The sequence below is a fragment of the Sciurus carolinensis genome, chromosome 18 (genome assembly GCF_902686445.1).
Source record: "Sciurus carolinensis chromosome 18, mSciCar1.2, whole genome shotgun sequence".
Lineage (NCBI taxonomy): Eukaryota > Metazoa > Chordata > Mammalia > Rodentia > Sciuridae > Sciurus > Sciurus carolinensis.
Genome location: NC_062230.1, coordinates 5,225,128 through 5,248,462, shown reverse-complemented (window position 1 = coordinate 5,248,462; position 23,335 = coordinate 5,225,128). Strand labels below are relative to the sequence as shown.

Below are 23,335 nucleotides of genomic sequence, written 5' to 3'. Positions count from 1 at the left end.
TACTTCTAGTGAAACGTAGAAAACTTATGACCACGTAGATCACCTTACCCTATTCTGTGTTGTAATTATCATGAGTGTTATATCTGTGTACATTGAAAACTGCATTATAATCTAAAACTGTTTTAAAAATAAAGCTTATTTTTAAAAAACTCAGTAGACAGTATTATAATTTTTGCCTTCAATAATCATATGTATTTTAAAGAACTTATATTTACCCAGATATTTATCATTTCTTTTGTTCTTCCTTCATGCCCAAGGTTTTGAGATTCTCTCTAGCCTTCTGTCTTGTCTGAAGTACTTACTCTAGAATATCTTTTTTTTTTTTCATAATTTATTTACTTTATCATTTGTACTTTGGAAGAAGTCTTTTTTAGATCCTGGACACAAAGTTACTTCTTATGTCTGTTTTATATTTACTTTTTAAAAAATAATTTATTTATTTTGATTCATTGTAAACAAATGGGGTACTGCTTGTTTCTCTGGTTGTACATGAAGTAGAGTCTTACCATTTGTGTAATCATACATGTACATAGGATAATGATGTTTGTCTCATACTGTTATTTTTCCTTCCCCCCACCTCTCCTATCCCTCTTTTTCCTCTATACAATCCATCCTTCCTCCATTCTTGCCCCCCCCCCCCCCCCCCCCCCCCCGTTATGTATCATCATCCGCTTATCAGAGAGATCATTTGGTCTTTGGTTTTTTGGGACTGACTTATCTCAGCATGATATTCTCCAACTTCATCCATTTGCAAATGCCTTGATTTTATTCTTCTTTATGGCTGAGTAATATTTCATTGTATATATATACCACAATTTCTTTATCCATTCATCAATTGGAGGGCATCTAGATTCATTCCACAATCTAGCTATTGTGAATTGAGCAGCTATGAACATTGATGTGGCTGCATCACTGTAGTATACTGATTTTAAGTCCTTTGGGTGTAGACCAAGGAGTGGGATAGCTGGGTCAAATGGTGGTTCCATTCCAATTTTCTAAGGAATCTCCACAATGCTTTCCAGAGTGGCTGCACTAATTTGTAACCCCACCAGCAATGTATGAATGTGCTTTTTTCCCCACATCCTCGCCAACACCTATTGTTGCTTGTATTCTTGATAATCACCATTCTAATGGGGGGTGAGATGGAATCTTAGGGTAGTTTTGATTTGCATTTCTCTTATTACTAGAGATGTTGAACATTTTTTCATATATCTGTTGATTGCTTGTAGATCTTCTGTGAAGTGTCTGCTCATTTCCTCAGCCCAATTATTGATTGGGTTATTTGTATTCTTGGTGTAAAGTTTTTTTAGTTCTTTATAGATTCTGGAGATTAGTGCTCTATCTGAAGAATGTGTGGCAAAGATTTTCTCCCACTCTGTAGGTTCTCTCTTCACATTGCTGACAGTTTCCTGTGCTGAGAAAAAACTTTTTAGTTTGAATCTATCCCAATTATTGACTCCTGCTTTTATTTCTTGTGCTTTGGGAGTCATGTTAAGGAAGTTTGGTCCTCAGCTGACATGATGAAGATTTGGATCTACTTTTTCTTCTATAAGGTGCAGGGTCTCTGGTCTGATTCCAAGGTCCTTGATCCATTTTGAGTTGAGTTTTGTGCAGGGTGAGTGATAAAGGTTTAGTTTCATTTTACTGCATATGGATTTCCAGTTTTCCCAGCACCATTTGTTGAAGAAGCTATCTTTTCTCTATTGTATGTTTTTGGCTCCTTTGTCTAGTATGAAAAAATTGTATTTATGTGGGTTTGTCTCTGTATCCTCTATTCTGTATCATTTAGCATTTCTGCTAAACTCAATTCTGCTGTCAATGAATTCCCTTAATTTTTTTGTAATCTCACAAAGACTACTTCTTATTCATCCCTGAAGGGTATTTTCGTTATTCGGAATTCTGGATTTATGATTCTTTTCTTTTGGCACTTAAAAGTGTTCTTATTTGCTTATGGCCTTTGTTATTTCATATAATAAATTCCTAGCCATTGAAATAACTCTTACACTGTATGTGATGTGTCTTTTTTCTCTAACTGCTTTCAAGATACTTTCTTTGTTTTTAGTTTCAGTAGTTTGATTATGATATGTCTGGGTATAAATTTCTCTGAAACTATCTTAACTGGAATTTTCCAAGCTCCTTGAATATATGTTTATTTTCTACTGGGACTCTATCTGGTTTTTAAAATCTGTTCCTTCTCTGTTGTTCATGTTGGATGATTTTTTTTAATTTAGGAATAAATAATAATCAGACATATTTATGGGGTCCAGGGTGATCATGTGTAATGAGCAAATCAGAATCATTATAATTTTTTTGTATTGGAAACCTTATAACTCCTCTCTTCTAGTTACTTAGAGATGTATAATAAATTGTTGTAAACTAGTCCCCCTACTGTGCTACGGAGTACTGGAACTCATTCCTCCTATCTAACTGTATTTTGGTGTCTATTATCCAGTCTATCTCTAGTCCCCACACCTGTAGTGACCACTCTTCTACTCTCTACTTTTATGAGATCAACATTGTTAGCTTCCACCCATGAGCAAGGATATGCCTTTCTGTGCCTGATTTATTTCACCTACCGCAATGTCCTTCAGGTATATGAAATGATAGGATATCATTTTTTTATGCCTGAGTGATTTTCTGTTGTTTGTATAAACCACGTTTTCTTTATCCATTCATCTGTTGAGGGGCACCTCATGGGTTCCGTATCTTCACCATTGTGAATAGTGCTGAATAAACTTGGGAGCACAGATGTCTCCCTGATGTTCTGACTTCATTTCCTGTGGATCTGGACCTAGTAGTAGGATTGCTGGATGATATGGTAGTTCTCTTTTAGTGTGTTTTGAGGAACCCCCATATTCCTTCTTTTTCTATATGCTAATAATAAGTTTTCAGAAAAAAGAAATCAACCCCATCCACTAAAGACACTATGAAAACAATATGGAAGTTTCTCAAACAACTGAAAAAAAAATTAAAAGGCCATTTCAAGTCTAGTGGTTCTTTCTTCTCTCACATACGTTCTGCCATTAAACTCATCCAGGGAATGTCAAGTTTTGATGATTGTATTTTTCAATTCCAAAGTATCTATTTGGTTCTTTTTTTTTTTTTTTTTGTACATTCCATTTTCTATAAGGCTTTCTATTCTTGCATTCTTTTCAAAAATATCCTCCCTTAGAAACATGGTCAGATGATTCCAACACGTGTGCCATTTGAGGGTTGACCTTTTTCCTTGTAAAACGTTTATATTTTCCTAGTTCTTCATATGTTGGGTGTTTGGGGATTGCAATTTGGATGTTTTGAATATATTTTTCTTTCTTTCTTTCTTTTTTTTTTTTTTTTTTTTTGCAGTGCTGGGAATCAAACCCAGGGCTCTGTGCTTGTAAGGTAAGCACTTTACTAACTGAGCTATCTCCCCAGCCCCTTGAATATATTTGTATGTGATCTGGGCCTTGCTTAAATTCCATACAGAATCATTCTGTGGTTGTGGTTGAGGACTGAACCCAGAACTTCACACATCCTAGACAAGCATTCTACCTGAGTGACTTCCCACACCCTTTGTATTTCACTTTTTGAGACAGGGTTTCAGTGAGTTGCCCAGGTTGGCCTTGAACTTGACATACTCCTGCTTCAGCCTCCTCAGTAGTTGGGGTTACTGGTATGTGCCAAAACACCTGGCCTTAACAGTTTCTTTTGAAGAGCCAAAGTTTTTATTTTGATGAAGCACAACTTGTGAATTTTTTTCTTTGATAATTCATGCTTTTTATGCTAGATTAAGAAATTTTCAATGAACAAACCCTAGATCATAAAAATTCTATTCTGTTTCCATCTAGAAATTTAGTAGTTTAGCTTTTACTTATATGGAATTTAACCAGAAATCAATAAAGGACAGAACTGGAAAATATCCGATACCCAAAAGTTTGACTTAATTTTTATGGGTGAGAATTGATGCTATTTATTTGCATATGGATATCCAACTGTTTCAGTGCCATTTGTTAATTAGATCATTCACTCCTAATTGGATTACATTAGCACCTTTGTTGGAAATCAACCAATCATAGACATGTGGGTCTACATCTGGACTCTCCATTCTGTTCCATTGTTCTGTATGTCTATCTTTTTGACAGTATTACACTGTCTTGGTATCTATCACCTTAGAAAACCTTGAAACCAGGTAATTCAGGTCCTCTGACTTCATTCTTTTCAAGTTTTTTTTTTTTTTTTTTTTTTTTGCCATTTTAGCTATTTGGCTTTGTATTTCTATAAACATTTTAGGATCAGCTTGTCACTTGTTACAAGAAGAAAGAGCTTGCTTTAATTTTGATTGCTATTCCTTTAAATCTATGGATTGAATTGGAGAGAAATGACATCTTAGCAACAGTCTTTCTGTTCATGAACATGGTATATCTCTTTACTTAAGTAATTATTTCTCAACATTTTCATCTCTTGTACAATGCTTATTTAGATGTCATTTTCCTAATCATCCTCCCATGAAATCCTAATAAAATGGATACATTTATATCAATTTGTGTATTATGTTTACTGACTCTATGTAACTTTGTGCTTTATGTATAAAACAGTAAAATCTTTCAGAAGTCCCTACCCCAAGAACCAAGTATTTTTTTTCTTTTGGGAATTCCAATAATCCTGTTGAAAATGAATGAATGATTCAAGTCTTCTTGAATTTTTCTGAGCAATGCTTTGTAGTTTTCAGTGAGTTGGTCTTCAACATATTTTTGTTAAATGGATTGCTTATCACTTCACTTTTTTTGATGCCATAGTAAATATTTTTAAAGTTCTCTACTTCTGTTTACATGTTGCTACTATATAAAGATATAATTGATTTTTGTACTGTGATCTCACGGTCTGTAATCTTGATAAGTACACTTATTCTCATAGTTCTCATAGTTCTAAAGTTCTAGTGGTTTATTTGTAGATTCTATAGGATACTCTACATGGATAATTAAGTTGTTTGTTAATAAAGACAGTCTTCAGTCTTTCTTTTTAGTCTAATAATTGTATTGCTCCTGAATGCTCTATTGCATTAGCTAGAAATTTCACCATTACTTTGAAAGGCAGTCCTGAGAAGAGATATTTGTGCCTTGTTCTTGATTTAAGAGGAAAAATCAAGTTTTTATTAAATTTATGAAGTTTTCTTGTAGACAGTGTTTCAGGAATGGAAGGTTTTTTGTTTGTTTGGTTTGGCACTGGGGATTGAACCCAGAGACATTCACCGCTGAGCTACATCCTCAGCCCTTTTTTATTTAGCAACAGAATCTCACCAAGTTGCTTATGTTCCTGGGACTGGCCTCCAACTTGAGATCCTTCTGCCTCAGCCTCCCAAGTCACTGGGATTATAGGTATGCATCACACACCTTGTTGGGTATTACATTTTTTTCAAAAGTTTTTTTTGCATCTACTAAAATGACCTCCTGCTTTTTGTTTTTGCTTTGTTTTTTTTTTGTTGTTGTTGTTTGTTTGTTTGTTTAGTCTTTTTGTGTGATGGTTTACATTGATTTTCAAATATTAAAGTAAACTTGCATTCCTGGAATAAATTCTATTTGGCGCATGATGTGCTATCATTTTTAACATATTGTTAGATTTTATTTACTACAACACTGTTAGGGAAGTTTGCATTTTGTTCATAAGGAATATTGATCTGTACTTTTCTTATAGTACTATAGCATGGTTTTGGTATCAGAGTAATCCTGGCCTTGGAGAATGAGTTGGAAAGTATTTCCTCCACTTTTCTGGAAGAATTTGTGTAAATTTGGTAATATTTTTGCCTGAATTAAAATATTTAGCCAGGCAGAGTGGCACATGCCTGTAATCCCAGTGGCTCAGGAGGCTGAGACAGGAGGATTGCAAGTTCAAGGCCAGCCTCAGCAACTTTGAGAGGCCCTAAGCAACTTAGTGAGACCCTGTCTCAAAATAATAACATGAAAAGGGCTGGGGATGTGGCTCAGTGATTAAGTGCCCTGAATTCAATTCCTAGTACAAAAAAAATTAAAATTTTATTTCTCAATGTGTAAATTTAAATCACTGATATGAGGTCTTTCTTCCTCTCTAATAAGCAGTTAATATTATAAAGTTCTGGGACTGGGGAGATGGCTCAGTCGGTAGAGTGTTTGCCTTGTAAGCACAAGGCCCTGGGTTCAATCCCCAGCACCAAAAAAAAAAAAAAAAAAAAAAAAAATGATAAAGTTCTGTCTGAATACTGCTTTAGCCACCTCCCACAAATTGTCACGTTTCTGTTGTCATCCTCTTCAAGTACAATCTGATTTCCTAGGTAATTTCTGCTTTGCCCTGTGGGTTATTTGAAAGTATGTTGCTTGGATCGTCTACAAATGTTTCAGGAGATTTTTCCGCTCTCTGTTTCTTACAGACTTCTATTTTCACTCCATTGTGGTCAGAGAACATGTTCTTCAGGATCTGAAACCTCCAACATTCACAGACTTGTGTTTTGGTCCAGAACACAGTTCCCATGGCGACTCTGCCACCAGCACCTGGGGGAGGAAGAATCCAGCTGCTGGGAGGTGGGAGGCTCGGCAGATGTCACTCAGGTGGTGTGACACATTGTCCTCCATCCCGTCCTGATCACCTGTCTGCTTTCCTGCAGTTGTTGAATCGGCGGGGCTGGAGTTTCTGCCGGTCATTGTTGACACATCTGTTTCTACTTGGAACTTCTGCCTCATGTGTTTTGAGTGTCTCTTGTTAGGAATATAAACACTGAGGATTGTTGGATCCTTTTGATGAATGGGCCTTTCTCTTCCTGTGAGCTGACCTTTCGCCTCTGGTGATATTCTTTGTCCCAAAGTCTCCTTTTTATTTTTAATATAACCACTCTGGCTTTCCTTGGATCAGGGTTAGTGTGCTATAGGTTGTTATCCTTTTAACTCATTTGTGTCTTCACAGACAGAGTTGGTTTCTTGGAGGCCACACATTTGGATCTTGCTCTTTTTCCCATCTGATGATCTCCATCTTTTAATGGGGACATTTAGACTAGACGTTGGAAAACATTTTCTGCAAGGGGGCGAGCAGTAAATGTCTGGGGCCACATCTGGTCTTGGCGACACGCTCTCCTCCTTTGTAACCACTTTGCCCGAGTCCAAACCAACCTTAGCTCCAGGGTCAAGTAAAACTTCGCCTTGGGCCTGGTTGGGTCTGCTGCCCACCATGTCCCCATTGCTCCTAGTGACATTTTAGGTCATGATTGACATGGGGTTGGACTCTCATCTGGATATTTGTCCCATCTATGCTTTTTGGCTTTCTCCTCTTTTTTTTTTTTTTTAATGAATTAAATTTTTTATGTTTCCATTTTATCTCGTTCATTAGTTTATTGAGTGTAACTCCTAGGTTTTATTTTTGGTGATTGCTTTCTGGCTCATAGCATACATCTTTTTTTTTAACTATTTTTTTTAGTTGTCAATGGACCTTTATGTTATTTATTTATTTGTATGTGGTGCTGAGAATCGAACCCAGGGCCTCAGGCATGCTGGGCAAGCATGTACAGCATACATCTTTAACTTCCAGGACCCTCCTGCCACTTCACCTGGAGCCTCAGAACCTCACACATGCACTTCCTGTTGTCCTTCCAGGCCTCTGTGCTTCTGTTGCAAGACACTTCGTGTCTACAGGTTATGACGCCAGAGTCCATGTGCTGCAAGTCCTCGATGATCTTTTGCAAAGATTTTTAAAATAATAAGAGTCTTCTCCGCTTACCTGCACACCTCCCATTTCTTTATGAACACCTACATTTCCATGTGGTATCATTTTTTTTTCCTGCCTGAAGAACGTTTAACATTTTTGTTGTGAAGATGTGCTGGAGATGCATTCTTTCAACTTTTCCGTGCCTAAAGAAATCTCTTGTTCCAGTTCTGGGTAGAGTGTCCACTCCACCTGTCCCTCCAGCTGAAAGCCGGACACCGAAACTGCAGCCTGAGGCCTCTGCGAGCTCAGCTCCATAAGCGCATCAGGGAAGAAGCAGAACCGACATACCCTGCAGCCAGCGTCTGCCGCTATTTTCCAGCCTAAATATGATGCAGCCTGAAAACCTAGACTGGGCCTCATAATTTTGATGGAAAATGATGCAAAATATTTAAATAAATTTTTTTAAAAAACCACCCTGATTCTATAAAATCTCTTCCAGAACAATAGAAGAAAAATAGACACTTCCCAAATCGTGATCACAATACCCAAATCAGACAAAGACAGGACAAAACAGACGAAACACTGCACAGACCAGCGACCCTCACTAAGAGATTCAAAGTTCCTGAACAGATTCACTCATCTATTATAGGGCCCTCCCTTAAATGTTCCACGGCATTTCGTGGCAAATGGGGCTCTCCAGATATGACTGAATTAAGGACCTTGAGTTGGAGAGATCAGCCTGGGTGAGTCCAATGTAATCGCAAGGGTCTTTATAAAAGGGAGGCAGGAGGGGTCAGAGCCAAGAAGGAGAGGCGATAAGGGAAGGGGGGCGGGGAGAGAGAGAGAGAGAGAGAGAGAGAGAGAGAGAGAGAGAGAGAGAAATTTGAAGATGCTACACTTCAAGTCGAGACAGGCAAGACTCGCCCCCTAGACCCCCAGCAGGAAGTCCGGCCTTTGACAGCTGTGTTTTAGCCAGACTGATTTTGGACTCCTGTCTTTTAGAACTGTGAGGTGATGGATATGCATAAGTGTGTGATCCTTTGTTATGGTAGCCGTAGGAGATGACTATTCTGTGTCTTGTGTTAAATTTATCCCTAGGCGTTTTAATTGTACACACTACTACAAGTGGATTTCACTTTAAAATTTCATTTCCAGTTGTCTGAGGCTAGGGAATGGCAATTCAGCTGACACCTTGCTATGCTAACTGAGCACAGCAAAATAGGTAGCTTGACTGCACATCCTGGGGTCTTCTAGGTAGAGGGTCCTGTTGCCTGTGATAAGGACACTTTACCTCTTCTCTTCCCATCTGCGTGCCTTTTGATTTTCTTGAACGAGCTGGAAACTCCAACCCCACGCTGAGTCTGAGCCACGAGGGAGGACGTCCTTGCCCTGTTCCTGGTCCTGGGGAGAAAGCATTCAACCTTTCCCATAGAAAGGCAGATAAGTTTGGGCAACCCCACTTTCTCAAGTTGAGATAGTTCCCTTCCATTTTTACTTTGTCAGAAAGTTATTTTGTTGTGTGTGGATGCTGGACATTGTCTGGTGCTTCTGTTCTGCAACCATGGAGATGGAGATGGAGTGTCGTTTTAAACCTTTGTCCCACGAACATAGTATTGCCTTACATTGACTGTTTGCAAAACCAACATTCAATTTCTGGCATTAATTCCACTTGATCTTGAGACCTTACTTATTTTACTTATTGCGATTGATTCTGTTTCCTAATTGTATTTGATTGGCTAATCTTCCTAAAGGAGTTTTGCACCTTTCTTCATGAGAGCAGGTGCCAATAAACTTTTTCCATGAACAGAAAACACTGGAGGCTTTGCAGGTCAGACACTGCCCTCCACGATTGCTCAAGAGCACAAAGGCAGTCAGGAACATGTATCTTAATGGATGCAAGTGTGCCAATAAAACTTTATTTGTAGAAACAAACCACAGTTGGCTGTGACCCATGCGTGTGGTTTGTCTTGGTCTCTATTTGTGGTTTTCCCTTGCGATGTCTTCATCTGGTTTTGGTATCAGAGTAACTCTGGTCTCATGAAATTAGTTGGGATGTGTTCTTTTCCGTGTTTTCCAAAATTGGAAATTGATATGACTTCATCCTTTATTATTTGATAGAATTTATCAGTCCAGTCATTTGGGTTGAAAATTTTTCTGTGTCCAAAAGTTTTAAATATAAAAATCAAAATTTGAGTTGATAAAGGCTCATTCAAATTTTTTATTTTTTATTTAAAAATTTTTTTTAGTTGTGGATGAACCTTTATTCTAGTTATTTATATGTGGTGCTGAGAATTGAACCCAGTGCCTCACATGTGCTAGGCAAGCGCTCTGCCACTGAGCCACAGCCTCAGCCCTTATTTCTTATTTATTTTTATTTATTCATGGACTATAGAATTCTCTAAATATGTGCAATTCAGTGCATTTTAGTAGATTCCCAAAGTTGTGCCCAAATCAGCGAGGTCCAATCCCATAGCATTCCATCTCTCCACTGGAGACTCCATGCCCATTAGCATTCTAGTGCATAACCCCCTCCTCCCAGACCCAGGCCACCACTGTCCTTGGATTTGCCTATTCTGGATTTTTCCCCCCCGGTACTGGGGATCAAACCCATGGTCTCACACCTGCTGGGCCTATTCTGGAATTTCACATAAATAGAATCATATAATGTGATGTGGCTGGCTTCTTTTTCAGTTGAATGGGACTCTATTGTCTGGATATTACATTTGTCCTTTCATCCACTGGTGGGCACGAGGGTCGTGTCTGCTTTTTGGTATTGTGAGTAATGTTACTACGAATCATTTGTGTTCAAATTGGGTGTAAGCATGTACCATTTTCCTAGGTACATACCTAGGAGTGGAGTTGCTCTCTGGATAGCTCTATGTTTAACTTTTTGAGATGCTACCATACTGTTAACCCAAGTGACTGTAATTGAATTTCCACCAGCAGAGTGGGGGGTGCATCCTTGGCCACACCAGTTCTTGTCTTCTTTATCATTGACATCTTGAGGGTCTCACCATGATTTCGATTTTCACCTCCGCAGTAACTAATGATTGTGAACATCTTTCTGTGCACTTATGGGCCATGTGTGTATCTTCCCTAGAGAAATGTCTCTGAAAGTCTTTTTCATGTTTAAAAAAAAATGGGTTATTTTCTTTTTTATTTTATTGTAAGAGCTTACAAAATTTATTATGGAAAATAGTCTTTCATCAGATAAATGACTTGGAAATAGTTTCTCCTGTTATGTGGGTCATCTTCTCACTTTCTTGATATGGTGCTTTGAAAGTTTTTAATGTTGACAAACTCTAATTTATTCATGTTTTCAAATTATTTGTCCTTTAGGTGTTTAGTCTAAGAAACTATGCCTAATTCAAAGTCACAAAGATTTACGTCTGTATTTTCTTCTAAGAGTTTTATAACTTCTGTTCTTACATTTAGGCTTATTAGCCATTTCGAGCTAATTTTTGCATATGATGTGATATAGGAGTCTAAATCCTTTTCATGGAGGTATACAGTTGTTTCAACCCATTTATGGGGAAGACTAATTTCCTCATTAAAAATCAGCTATAAATGTGTGGGCTTATTTCTAGTCTCAGTTCCATTCCACAGATCTATCTTTATGTCAGTACTATCACATTTTCATCATTATAGCTTTGTGGTCAATTTTGAAGTCAATAATTTTGAATTATCCAGTTTTTCCTCTTCTTTATGGAGATTGTTCTTAATTCCCTTAGTCCCTTGCATTTCCACATGAAATTGAGGATCAGCTTGTCAATTTCCACAGACAGCTGGGGTTTTGATAAGGACTGTGTTGAATCTGTAGATCATTTTAAGGATTATTAAGATTTTCACAATGGTAAGTCTTCCAATCCAAGTGCTCAGGATGTCTTTCCATTTATTGGGGTCTCCTTCAGTTTCTTTCAACTACATTTTGTGGTTTACTTAGTATATTTTTCATTAAATTAATTCCTGTTTTATTTTTTTGATACTGTTGTAAATAGAAGTGTTTTCTTAATTCCACTTTTGGATTATTTGTCTCCAGGAAAAAAAAAAAAATACCACACTGTTGATTTTTGTGTATTCGTCTTGTATTCTAACAACCCTGCTGATCTCGCGGATTAGTTCCGATGGTTGTGTCCGCGTGTCTGTGGGCTTGTGCAATCCTCGGGATTTTCTACCCATGAGGTCACATCATCTGCAAATAAGGGTTGTTATGCTCCATCCTTTCCGATCTGGATGCCTTCGTTTCTTTTTCTTGCCTGATCGCCCTGGCGGGCACAGCGCATGCGCCGTGGGATCCAGCAGTGAGCGCAGACGTCCTTGTCTTGCTCCGGATCTTTGGAGGAGACTTTCCCTCTTTCGTCATTATGCGTGATTTCAGCTGGTGGGTTTTTCACAGATTCTCAGATTAAGAAAACTTCATTCCTTTCCTCGTTTGTGGATTGTTTTTACCATAAAAGGGTGTGGTACGCCCGAACGTAAGAGCTTCTGCAGAACAAAGGAGACAGTCAACAGAGACAGCTCCCTACCCAAGGGGAGCAAAGATCCGCCACCTCGTCACCTGGCAGAGGATTACTATCCAGAATCTATAAGGAGCCCAAAAAGAGTCCAATTTAAAAATAGTCAAATGCGACAAAGAGACTCTTCTCGCAAGAAGAAACACAAATGGCCAAGAAATAGCACAAAAATGCTCAATATCATTAGCCATCAGGGAAATGCAACTCAAAACTATAATTAGATATCGTCTTACCCCAGTTCGAAGGCTATTATTAAAAGGAAAAAAGAGGTTTACTTAGCTCTTAGTTCTGGAGGCTGTGCAACTCTGCCGGGCTTCTGGCGACATTCTTCTTAGTGCCTCCCAGCACCGCAGGGGGACCCAACCCGCTTCCACAACAACCCCTTCTCCCGAGAAGAAAGCCGCTCCCTCGAGGACCTCAGGGCCCCCTGAGCAGGCAGTACACCATCCCGAGGGCGAATCCCCTCCACCTCAGCACCAGGCCCCTGTGCTGCCCGATTCCCATTAGGAATTAAGGCTCCAGCACATGAACATGTGGGGGATGCTTTCAAACCATTGCATTCCACCCCTGGGCCCCCAGATGCACATCCTTCTCAAAGTGCAAGATAGATTTATTTTATCCCGAGTGCCCTGTGAGTCTTAACTTGTTCCAGCATCAACTCAGAAGTTCAAAGCACAAAGTATCATCTCTGAATCAGATATGGATGGGACTCAAGGCATGATTCATCCCAAAGCAAACTCCTCTCCAGCTGTGAGCCTGGAACAAGCTGTCCACTTCCAAAACACAATGGTGGGACAGGGACAGGGTAGATGTTCCCACTCCAAATGGAGAGATAGACAAGAATAAAGGAGAAACAGGCCCCAGGCAAGTCCCAAGCCCAGCAGGGCAGACATTCAATCTTAAGACTCCAGAACAATCTTCCACTCCATGAGCCACCTCCGGGACATACTGGGGGTCGGGGCCACCCAAGTGTCAGGCAGCCCCGAGGCTCGGCATGTGCTCTAGGGTTGGAGTCTCCCGCTTGCAGCCCTCCCAGGTGGGCATTGTGTGCTGGGGGCCCCAGCATGCTGGGTCCTGGCGTGGCCAACACTCTGGCTCTGCTAGGCCTTGTCCCAGTGGGGACTCTGCAGTGGCACCGACCCCACATTTCCAGGAGATCTCTCTGTGCTGGCTCTTCTCCTGTGACACGTCCCTGCCTGGGACCCCAAGGTCCTTTGCAACATCTTTTGAAATCCAAGTGGAGGGAGCTTGCCCTACAGCCCCTGCATGCTACACCTGCGGAATTAGCTCAGGTGAACGTCGCTCTGCTTCATGACTTGCACCCTCTGGAACAGCAGCCCGAGCCATGCCTGGGGCTGCTTCAACCATGGTTGAGGCCACCAAGGAGCCATGCACCAGGACACAGGGAATAGAGACCTGAGGTGGCCCTGGGCAGCAAGCCCACAGAGTGCCCCAGACCTCTTCCCAAACACCTTGCTGCCCTTCTCCACCTCTGGCCTGCGATGGAGGGGAAGCCTGGAGGGGCCATTTCCCGCCGCCCTGGGGTTTAGCGCCGGGCTCCCGTCTCTGTGGTCATCTCTTCAGCCAGGGGATGCTTGGCTCCGCTCTCTGAATTCCCTTCCCAACACACTTCTTCACTCTTCAGAAGGCCGGCTGAGGATCCCCTCTCTGTCCACTCTGCTTCCCTTCTAATTACGAGTCCCACTTGAGATCCTCCCGCTGCCCTCACGTCTCCAGACCCAGAGCAGCTGCACAGCTGGGATGCTTTGCTGCCTCGATATTCCTTCCACCAGATTCCAGCTTCATCACCCTGCATCCCACGAGGCCCTCGGGCCTCCCACTGTTCAGCCAAGCTCTCTGCAGCTTCATGACAAGGCCGGTCTCCCAGTGCCCATCACTTTGCTCCACCTTGCCACCTGAGCCTGGCCAGAAGCCCTCTGCCATCCACACGGTGCCAACGTCCTGGTCAAGACCGCTTCGGCGACCACTGGGAGGTTCTGGACAGTCTGCAGTCTCTTGTCCCCCTCGGAGCTCCCACAGAACCCCCTGGCTTTCCCCAGCGCCTCTCCACTGCTTCCAGTCTCCACCCTGTGATCCCAGGTCACTTACTTCGGCTCTAACACAATGTCTCGGCCCGGGTGCTTCAGGCACAGGCCCGCCATGAACCAGAGGCCACAGTGAAGGCTCCCTTTAACCCCGATTCTTGCAGTCACGCAGGAGAGATTGCAGACCGGTTGCCCCGAGCCACAGACCTGAGTTTAGTAGAAGGGATCGGAAGAGGTTGTAAGAATAGAAAGGCCAGTGCTTCATTTTCTCTGTCTTTTTTAAATCATTGTTTTATTTAGTTATTTATGCGGGGCTAAGGACAGAACCCAGGGCCTCACACCTGCCAGACAAGCACGCTACCACGGAGCCCCAGCCCAGCCCCCAGTGGTTCATCTTCAAAATACAGTATTTTAGCCTTAGATGTAAAATGGGGACGTAAGAAAAGCAGCAGAGGGGAGGCGAAGTGGCGAGTTGCAAGCAGGTAACACAGAGAATGGTGGGTCCACGGGAGGGGATAGCAGAGGGGCCGCTGGACCAACCCAACCTGCTGCAAGAGAACACAGGGAGGTGGGGACAGCTAAATAGGAGGCAGGACAACCGGGGTGACACTCGGGAAGCTGTGTGAACCCCATAGTACGCACGCAGCCAAAGAGGAGCCGGGAGACCCTTGCACTCCAGGGCTGACACACCGAAGCTGGTGGCTCTGGGGGCGCCCACTCGCCCAGACGCCGGATCTTGCATTGAAAGCTTGGCTCCTTCTCCATGTAGCTCACGACTCCAAGACCCTTCTTTGGGTTTGGGCAGGTCGGCGTGTTTCTCACAGAGGAACAGGGACATTCCCAGTGCGTCCTCTCAGACAGGAACTGATTTCCAGTTTTACTGGGGGTAGCAGGGAAACTTCCAGTGTCCTGGCCAGGTCCAAACCACGTGGCTTTTGACTGACAGTCTAGGAACCGCATGGGCCGCCTGCAGAGAGGATGCGTGGTGATTGTGGATGGGAGTTGTTGGGGACACGAGTCTCTGTGCCTTAATTTCCTTCACCCTAATCAATCTGTTATCCTTTGAAGTGCCCTCAGCACGGGGCCTTGATGTTTCGTTTGCCCAGGTGATTGGGGTTGTGACATACATTTGGTGAAAAGGGAGGATCCAGGTCACTTGGTTGGGTGTGACGTGGTTTTGAAACAATCGTTTTTCTACCTAACGCTGGGTCATCTACAGAGAAAGGTTTATCTGGTCCTGGTTCTGGAGGCTGGGAGGCCCGAGAGCCTCTGCCCTGATTCTAGAGAGGGCTTCTTGAGCTTCATAACATGGAAGAGGAGCAGAGTGGGAGGGTGAGAGCCGAGGAAGCTGAGCTTCTCATAACCAGCCCCTCCCTCAAGGAGGTGTCCATGCTGTGAGAAGAAACTCGCTTCTGTGATGACTGCGGTGATCTGCTCCTAAGGGTGGAGTCCCATCGCCTAAAGGCCTCTCCTGAGGCCCCGCCTCTCAGCCCTGCCTCTCAGCCCCACCTCTCAACACCCTTGAGCTGGGAACTCAGGTTCCAACAGATGAACTCGTGGGGGCACATTCACCACAGCTGGAGCGATCAAAGCTGTAAATTACCCTCTGAGCACTGCTTGGGGCTGCACCCCACACACATGGAGACTTTGGGGTCTTTTCCATTTCTGTCTGATGTGAGACATTTTCTGGTTTCCCATGTCATTTCTTCTTTGACCCATGGGCTATTTAGAGGCATGTCAATTTCCTGGCACTTAGTGAATTTTCTAGGTCTTAGAGTTTACCTCGTCTCTCTTCTCCCACGGATCACACATCAGCACTTCCTGTTGACCATGTCAGCCACTATGTTGTATGTTTGGTTTGGTTTTCTAGCTTTGAAGGTGGAAGGGTCAACCCAGGCCCTGTCCATGGGGCAAGAGACAAAGTGGTCTACTGGGTTTTTGGTTTGTTTGTTCTGTTTTGTCTTTGTTGTTGCTGTTTTGGTTTTTGGTTTTGGGGGTGCTGAGGACTGGGGCTTTAGCACATGCTAGGCAAGTCTCTGCCAACTGAGCTACATCCCTAGCCCCCAACATACTGCCCTTAACTCCGCCATCTTGCTATTTGTTTTCTTTGTTCCCTTCTGCTCTTTCTGCTGTTCATATGTTTTCCCCACCTTTCTTTGGATGAGGTTTTTTTGTTTGTTGGTTGGTTGGTTTTATTTCATCTTCTGTTTTAATCACATTTAGCCTCTTAGCTACTTCTGTGTGTGTGTGTGTTGTGTGTGTGTGTGTGTGTGTGTGTATTTGCTTTAGAGTCTATAGTTTGAATCTTTACCTCATCACAATCTACCTTAAAATTATATCTAACTTCTCATTAAAAACATACTATTTTACAGCAATATTTCCCCCTTCCATTTTTGTATATTATAAACCCCATGATACACTGTTATTTTTTCTTTAAACAGACAATTGGGTTTTTGTTTATTTGTTTTGCTTTGTTTCATTTTGTTTTGGTGCTAGGAATTGAATCCAGGGTCACTTAACCTCTGAGCCACATTCCCAGCCTTTTTTATATTTTATTTTGAGACAGGTCTCACTAAGTTGCTTAGTCTTGCTAAATTGCTGAGGCTGGCCTTGAACTTGCAATCCTCCTGCCTCAGCCTCCCAAGCTGGGATTACAGGTGTGTGCCACGATGCCCAGCTCAGAAAATAGTATCTTAAAGACTAAAATCAAGAGAAAATTCCTGTGGTATTAGTTCACATACTTGTGTTTTCCAATGCTCTTCATTGTCTTGTATATCAACTTACTTGAGTGGTATCATTTTTCAGCCTGAATTTCTCTTTAGAAATCTTTTTTGTGTTAAGATCTGGTGGCAATATTTTTTTCACCTTTTGTTTGTCAGAAAACATCTGAATCTTGTCTCCATTTTGGGGAGGTGCTTTTAATTGGACGAGGCATTCTAGGTTGACAGCTTCTCTCCCCGCACATCTCATTGTCCTCTGGCTTCCATTGTTTCTGACAAGAAGTCAGCAGTCATCCTTATCTTTGTTCCTTTATATAATGTGTCATCGGCCCCTCTGGCTGCATTTGAGATATTTCTCTTTACTTTTTGTCTTCAGCAACCTGACTATGATGTGCGGTTTCCTTTGCATTTATTCTTTTGGATGTGCTTTAAGCTGAAGGTGCCTTGAGACCCACGCCCATACCTGCTGACCTCCACTGATTAAGGAATCCTAATGAATGGAACTCCTCTGAGTGGGAGCCACAGAAGATGGCCAAGGAAGGGCCACGCCCTCCCCTTCTGATTGGGGCTTCTCAGAGCAGGACCTTGTTTCCCTCCTGCCACTGGCTTCCCAGAGTATGATGCCCCTCCCTCACCAGACTCCCTTTTCAGAGCAAGGTCCTGTCTCCTCTCCCAGCCAGCTTCCTCAGGGCTCTTGACCTCTCTATTGTCTTACTTTCCCTGTCTGTAAAGAGGGGAAATCATATGTGCCTCATAACGTTGCTATGGATGGAAAGAAAAGAGCATAATTCCAAAGTATTCAATGTCCAACCAAAAATTACTATGTCCATACTACGGAAGGTTATTTGGCAATAGATAAATGAAGAACTGATACATGCTACAACATAGGTAAACCTTGAAAACATGGCACTAATCCCAGAGGTTCACATATGTTAGGATTCTGTTTTACAAAATGCCCAGAATAGGCCAATCTGTAAAGACAGAATGTAGATTAGTTCTTGCTGAGGGCTGGGGTCGGGTGGGGTGAAGCAATTTGGCTAAACGGAGCAGGGCTTCTTTGGGGGGTGATGAAAACTTCATAAAATAGATTGGGTGATGATTGTACGACTGTGGACATACTGGAAGCCCCTAGAGTGTATGCTTCAACTGGATGAATTGTACAGTACGTGAATTATATCTTCATAAAAACTAAAAAATCCTTATAGATATGCAAAAAGCAGAATGTGCCTCTAACCAAGAAAAAAATCTAGAAATGAAACAGATGATGATATTAGTTGATAAGATTTCATACACTAAGATATATAAAATCTTCTTAGTACATAAAAAGATAAGATTTTATAGCTGAAATTATGTCTAATATTTTTTAAAGGAACACAAACATAATAAAGAAATATAAGATAAAAGGGAACTTTGGGAGCTGAAAAGATACTGTCTGAAATGAAATATATATATATATATATATACAAGTCTGAGTCTGGCTGCAGGAAGTTGGCACCCAGACGCTGCCAGAAGGAACACCGGGCACAGGTCAGGGCTCTGCCTGGAGCAGGTGCTCAGAGACATCAAGTGCCCAGGAGCTCCTGGCTGGGGGTGCTGGTGGGGGCTGCTGGTGTGCCCACTGAGCACCTGCCTTCTGCTCCACAGCCCATCTCCCTGCTGCCGGAGCCTCCTGGTCTCTCGCCTGTGGGCTCCGCACCCCTGCAGGCCCAAGGGCCAGCTGGGTCCATCCTGATTAGGGAGACGTAGCAGTTCCAGACTCCTCATCTGGGGCTCAGCCTCAAGTCACGCCAGCTGTGTCTGACTGCATGTTTGGCACCTCAGTGCCGAGCCCTGTCCCACAGCGTGCCTCACCTCATGCCCTGAGGCTGGGACCTGGGTCTCCAATGACTGTCCCAAATCCCTTTCCCAAAGTGCCTCCTCACATAATCACCCCTCGCTGGCCTCCAGTCTGGTCAAGAGCCCCAGGTCTCCCACCCATGCACATGGATCCCGAATGTCCTGTGCGAACACCCTGCCATCTCACAGGCCACCCTCCGGACCAGTGCCTGCCTTTGGCTCCCTCCACACTCCCTCCCGACTCTACCCTGGCCTCTTGGCCACCCCCCGCCAGACTCCCTTCAGGGCCACAACCTCCAAGCTGCCCTCTACCTCTAGTGCACAGCACCACATACAGCTTGTCCTTGGGGTCCTTGTGGGGCTTGTGGTCCAGATCAAAGTAAGACGGTCATGGCAGGGATGGGCAATATGCGTTTCTAAGGCTGCATGTCATTCTTAGCGCCAATCAGCCACCAAGTCTGCTGCAGTTCAGGAGGAAAGACATGGGAGAAGACTGCACAGGCATGCTGGGCCTGTCTGGCCGCAGCACTGAAGCCAGTTAGGGTCCCTCGGATGTCGTCATGCCTTGGCGGACGGCTGCATCCCACAACAGTCCTGCCTCACACACGGGCTCATACCTGCACCAGTCCGGGCTCCCCAGAAGCAGAGCCTGCGTCAGGGGTTGAGTGTACGGGAGTTCCTGAGGAAAGGCGGCAAGATGTGGCCCGGGGAAGGTCTGTTCTGGCCTGGTCCCTCGGGAAGGCACTGTACCACGGTGTTGGTGCCCCTTGAAGCAAGAAGACCTGCATTTCAGTTGGCCAGTAACTCTAGGCTGCTCAACTTCCTGGCTGCTCTGGCCCCATCGGCTGAAGGCCATTCTGTACAGAAGGAGATGGTAGCTGGTTCCCAGCAGGTGGGGCCTGGGTGCCTGGCCCAGCTAAGGGGACCACAATGCCTGTTATGGGTTGGTCTGGAATAGCCCTTAAAAGCTCATGTGTTGAAGGCTCAATGTCCAGAGGTGGGGCTTTGGGAAGTGACTGAGGGTTCTGACCTCATCAGTAGGTTGATCCACAGGTGGTTTAATAACTCGATGGCGTTATGAGAGATGGTGGAATTTTAGGAGGTGGTGTCTAGTTGGGAAAGATGTCACCGGGGTGTGCCCGGTGGGGTATTTCTGGGTCTGTTCCTTTGTCTCTCTCTCTGCTTCCTGGTTGCCCTAAACTCAGCAGCTTTCTCTGCCACACTCTTCGGCTGTGATGTTCTGCCCCACCTTGGGCCCAAAGCCATGGAGCCAGCCAACCATGGACTGAGACCTCTGAAGCAGTGAACCAAAATAAATCCTTCCTCCTCTAAGTCGTTTTTCTCAGGTATTTGTCACAGTGACAAAAAGGAACGAACACAGCACCTTTCTCTGCCTCAGTCCTCTGGGCAGTGGACTCTCTCAGCATGGGATGCGGACATGGAGGTCAACTCCCCTGATGGCACCTTCACCTAGGGGGTGGGAGCTGTCACTTGTCATTTGGATGGACAGATCTGAGTGGCCTTTTGTACAATTCTCAGAGGTTTGGTGGAATGGAGTCCCCTCTGTTTTAGCTTTTTGCTGCTGTGACCTAAAGACCTAACAAGAACAATTAGAGGAGGAAAAGTTTCTTTTAGGGCTCATGGCTTCAGAGGTCTCAGTCCACTGATGATGGACGCCATTGCTGTGGGCCCGAGGTGAGGCAGAACATCAAGGTGGGAGAGTGTGGCAGAGGACGCAGCTCAGGTCATGATAATCAGGAAGCAGAGAGAGAGAGAGAGAGCTCCACTCCACAAGGACCAAACATAAGCCCCAGTGGCACACCCCAGGGACCCGCCCCTCCAGCCGCAGGCGGCCTACAGTACCGCCTAGGTAATCCCCACCAGGGGACTCATGCGCCAATTAAGTGAAGGCTCTCATAACCCGGTCGCCTCACCTCTGAGCTCTCTTGCACTGTCTCACCCATGAGCTCTGGGGACACCTCACATCTAAACCAGGACCCCCTAAGTGCAGGAAGGAGGACGCGGCTCTCTCCAGCTTCACGGAGGGTCTTCATTCTTCCCCGGCTCCTCTCTCCGGTCTCTAGGAGTCACCTCCCACGTGCACATCCTTGCTCGGGTGCCACCTTCAGGGAATCCAGACGGAAACTCAGGTGCAGAAGTTTGCACTGGCCCCAGGGGCGCTGGAGACCTGTTGGCAGATCTGTGCTGGGCAGGGAGGTGACTCCATCCACTTCCCACCTTAGGAGGGTCCCACAGGGAGGTGAGAGGGACAGGCTGGAGGAAGGGCGGAGTGCGGGGTGTTGAGAGGCCCATGAGCGAGGGATCCCACTGGTGGGAACTGGAGGCGGGTGGCGGTCGCAGACAGGGAGACCTGGACCCCGAGCCCTTGGAGGGAGCGGGGAGAGTCTGCAGCCCAAGGTCCTGGAGGCCTGGAGGCCAGGGCTGGGGGACAAGATGGGGCCAGGGAGGGAGCTGGTTTGGGAGAAGCCAGCAGGTCCCATTTTCCTAGCGCCCTTTCTCTCTAAAGAAGCAAGGGAGGCAGGGAGCAGATCAGTAGCTGCCTAGAGCTGGGCTGGCGGCGGAGATCGGGAGTTGGGGCTGGAAGCGTGTCAGCCACCATCTGGGGTTCCTTTGGGGGGGGGGCTTGAAAACACTCCAGAGTCGACTGGGGAGATGACGGCACAACTCTGTGCATTTACTAAGAACGATCAAGTTATAGACGTTAAATCATAGATATGATTCTCACAAAGGGCAAGCGTGCCGATAGGCGAGGGATGTGGGCCGGCTGGGGAGGGACTTTGCTGACTCACCGAGGTGGATGGACCTCAGAAGCCCTGTTACTCAACCACCTTATTTGCCAGTGGGACCAACCCTGGTGGCGGCCACGAAACGGGGTGAGGCGGGGGCTGGAGCCCAGACCCCCAGCTCACTCACCACCTCCTGCTGCTGGGCTTGCATTGCCACCTAGCCACCGCCTGGCCTGCCCTTTGGCCAGCAGCTCAGAGGTGGGTGACGTTGGATGAACGGCTCTGCCCTCTGTCCCAGCCTGCCCTGCCTGGAGCTTCTGACCATCCCCACAAGGGATCTTCCTGCTGCCAAGGAGGCGGCCTGGGAGGACCCGGCTTGGGTGGAGGGACAAGATGTTTGGTTCTCAGAGCAGGAGGGTTGGGAAATTGAACCTGACACCTGGCAGAGTCCACAGCCTGGGCAACAAGTTGGAGAGACTGGCCCAAGCTCCCCGCGGGCTTGTCCAGGCCAGCCCCTCTCCAGGGTCCTGGCAGAGGCCAGAGTGGGCGCGCCCCCAGGACCGCAGGTGGCAGGCCGCCCGTGGGTAATGGAAAGGCTCAAAGATTGGTCATGGCGGGCCTGACAGTATTTTGCATGTTGATGTTAACAATAGGGAAGGGATTTGGGAGTTCTTGCCAGGGACTCTGGGATTCCCAGTGACTGCTTCAGAACACATGCCTGGACCACTTCTGGAATCTTCCTGCCACCACTACCCCACCCTTGCTGCCAGCGAGACCCACAGGCCCCTCAGCCTCTGATGCCTCCATCTGCCCCATGCCCCTTCCCCCTTTCCAGTGACCTCTCTTTGGAGCCTCTACCAGGGCCTGCCTCCCCTCTGTGACACCCCTGGAGGCTCAGGGTGACTCTCAGCCACCCAGGAAGGCTTCGGTCGCCCCGTGTGGCCAGGGACTCTTTATTCCTGGAGCAGAAACCCCAGGTCCCACTCCCGACTCTCTGGTGCCGGGCACAGGGCCTGCCACTGGTTTGGTGGCCCCCGTACCATCCACTGCTTGAGTCCTGCTGGGTGCTCCCCTGGCAGAAGCTAATGCCTGCGGGGCACCTGGATCTCCCTCCTGCCCAGGGTCCTATCCTGAGCCAAACACTCACTGACTGGCCAGAAGGAGCTTCTAAGAACCAGAGCAGGGCCACGCCACGCCTGATGCGCCCCGTGTTCCGTGGACGGGCCTGGGTCCAGCCACCCTCAGAAGTTCTCTTACCATGGTTGGTCCGGCCATTACCGTCGTCTCCAGTCACTGTGCACAGTGGTGTCCCCATCCGTCCCCATCCTGCTGCCAGGGTCCTCGCCAGACCTGCTGCTTCTCCCACCCTCACCTCCACGGTCACCCACCCAGCCCACCTCCACCATTCCCACTCTCTCCACTCTCCCCACCCACCCAGTTCCCAGGTTGGGCCCCTGGCATTGCTGAACGGTTCTAAATGGCCAGACAGGTGCTTGATGGAGAGGTGGCCCTGGGTGGGTGGGTGTGACCAGGACGGCAGGCCCTGGCTACCTGTGCCTCACATCTGCCTGTGAGTTGGGACTCTTCCCCTGCAGGGTGATGGTGGCCAAGTGGGGGATGTCCGTGCCCACTGGCTTGGCACCCACACATCCAGTGCCTGGGAATCCAGATGGGCCATTCTGGTCAGGGCCACCTGTGTCATGCGCTCTGGGAGCCAGGGGCCTAACACACTTCACATCCGACCTCAGGAAAATCAGAGGGCTGGGTGTGGAAGGCCTGAAGCAGGGGTCAGCACCGTGGTGGTGCCTGGACCCTGTGCGGCCTCTAAA

The 23,335-nt window shown here is 45.6% G+C and overlaps 1 pseudogene; it reads right to left on the bottom strand.

The window, feature by feature from the left end:
• Nucleotides 1–22,821, bottom strand: part of LOC124970634 (heterochromatin protein 1-binding protein 3-like) — a 28,910-nt pseudogene extending 6,089 nt beyond the window's left edge.
• Nucleotides 22,822–23,335: the final 514 nt, after the last annotated feature.